Below are 2,540 nucleotides of genomic sequence, written 5' to 3'. Positions count from 1 at the left end.
TGACTCTTCCAGTGCAAATTTCTCCTCCTAGAGTACAAGTTGTTGAACTTAAGTCACCTGTGTCCACGTATACCTCAGCCATTTGATTTACTTGGTCTAGCAGATGGATGAGATGGGTAGGAGCCACACGGTCACTGCTCTAGAAAGGGGCTTCCTGTCAGATGGAGGTTGAGTGACCTGCTAAACTGATAAAAAAAGGATGTTATAGTATGAGTTACTAAATTAAGGTGGTGGGGGGCGAGGTGTGTATGTGGGAGGTATATGGCTTGGAATTTTTCTAGCTATCAGTAATAGCTGGCCTTAAAGGATACACAGTTTAAAATGGTTTTATGTGGTGTTTGGCTATGAACACATATTGTACTTCTCAGATATTATGGGAGAAAGATACTATGTGCAATCTAGGTTGTGGGAAAATACTGATACAGTCTGCTGTAGCTAATGGTAACAAGCTTTGGGAGGTGCATTCTGGCCTAACTAGTGCAATCCCTGTAATAGCAAACTAATCAGTTTATCAACCCTAATTACTCTTATATAATGTAGGGATTCCTAGTTTCTTTTCGTGCTGCCCTCAGATAATGCTATTCCAGCAGCAGCTCCTAGCTTTGTGACAAGTGGTGCTTTATGGATAGGATGGGGCCATGCAGCTCTACAATTCTGCGGTGGGGTTATGCAAACTGCTTTTGGGAACAATATTCTAAGGATAAGGAGGGTAAAGCTAGCATGTGTCTTGCTGGTCAGGAGCTTTTGTGATGGGTTTGTGGGTTTTTTTTGGTGCTGGTGCTGATGTTGAAACAATTTACATTATAGGGGGGTGATTCTACTTTGACAAGTCTTGATTTAAGTCGTTTCAAAGATACAGCAGGACAAGGCTGGTAAGACCCTCCAAGCATGACACTAAAACAGTAAGTTGTGAGGGAGCCAATTATTGATGTTTAATCATGTTTATTCTGTTGCTGACTAGAAAGTTTGCTTTTTAACTTAGCTAAACACTGGTTCTCACACCACTGTTGTGATTAAAAAGTAAAAACTTGTATGCAGGTGTATCTCATTGAGTGCGATTTTTTTTCTCCTGCTGGTGACCCTTTGCCTTTACCACTAGCAGTACCTGACTGCTGTTCACAGTCTGTGAAAATCTGCGAAGAGCAGCCAGGGGCCTTTGTGTTGTGCAAGTCTGTTTTTAGCAGTAGACCGTCACGATTACTGAACAGTGTCTAGTTAACGCATCCAGGGGAGAACTATCCTCTAAAACTTGTATTTAAAACAACTGTGAACAAGAGATTTTGATCATAAATACCGCTTTATTCTGATGTAACTAGGAGTTGGCCAGACTAAGCTATACTCCTGTGCTCTGCCCAGGCTTCCCTCCCTGTGCCCCTTCTGGGGATGGGAAACCGATGCAGTGTCTTATTTTCAGTGGCTTATCCTGGGAGGGAAGGCGGCTTTGAGAACTCGGGCAGCGTGAGCAGGACAGAGCTGGGAATTGGAAATTCACCCTCCAGTCCACCGAATTCAGCCATTCCACCCCCCCCCCCCGCCCTGAGTGTCTGTTACACCAGTTGGTGATATCTGATCCAGTAAATATTTGCATTTCAGTATTGTGCAGAGGCCTGAGTAGCGCCGAGTAACTGCCCTTACGGGGTTAGGGCAAGCTTTGTAACATATGTCGCCACTATATTGGGCAATCGCTGCATTTAATCCTGAGGACTACAGAGGCCGGTCCAGTACTACACTCTAAGAAACTATTCACAAAACCAAGCTGTTCTCAATGATGGAAAGTGAAAAGCTTATTTCACTTAACTAATACAGCTACCGCTAAAAACAGAAACTGAGGTTTAGCTCGACTCGTCTCCTAAAATGGCAGTATCCTGATGACCGTCACTGCAGAGGAGCACTCTGTCCAGCCCACTGCCCCGTGCCCTTGGTACCAACAAACTGGCTGCAGCAGCCTGTGGTACCTGGGCCGGGCGTGAGCCAGGCCTCGCCTCGCCTCACCGGCCACCCGGGCACGAAGCCGGGCTCCCCTCCTGCCCTCCCTGGATCATTCTAGATGCCAGGGCCGACCCCCCACCGACGCGGGGAGCTGCGCCGCGGCCCTGAGCCCGGGCGGGGGACCCCCAGGGCCGCCGGGCGGTGGGTGCGGCGGGGCGGGCGGCGCCGCCCGAGCCCGGGCCCCCTCCCCGCAGGTGCGGCGGGGAACAATAGGCGGCGGCTGGCGGGGCTCCGCGCACCCCTCGGCACTGCCGCAACGAGTCCCGGGCGGCGGGCAGGGATTTCTCCTTCGGCAAGCACGCCTAAAGTAGTCCCTCTTTGTTCACCAGCGGCAAAGGTTCTGCTGCACCTGTGTCCTTCCGCCGCGGCGCTCTTCCTCCCCGCCCCCTGGCCCAGGAGCTGCCTGTCGGCGCAGGCGGGGCCCGCCGGGGCGGGGCCGAGGCCCTTTGTGCTCCCAGAATGCACCAGCTTCTCCTCCGCGGGAAACAAAAATGGCGAGGGGCTACGGTGGAGCCGGGCTGTCTGTGAAGCGGGTCTGACCCCTCCCCCGC

Source organism: Gymnogyps californianus, chromosome 8 (assembly GCF_018139145.2).
Source record: "Gymnogyps californianus isolate 813 chromosome 8, ASM1813914v2, whole genome shotgun sequence".
Taxonomy (NCBI): domain Eukaryota; kingdom Metazoa; phylum Chordata; class Aves; order Accipitriformes; family Cathartidae; genus Gymnogyps; species Gymnogyps californianus.
This window is presented reverse-complemented; position numbering follows the sequence as displayed.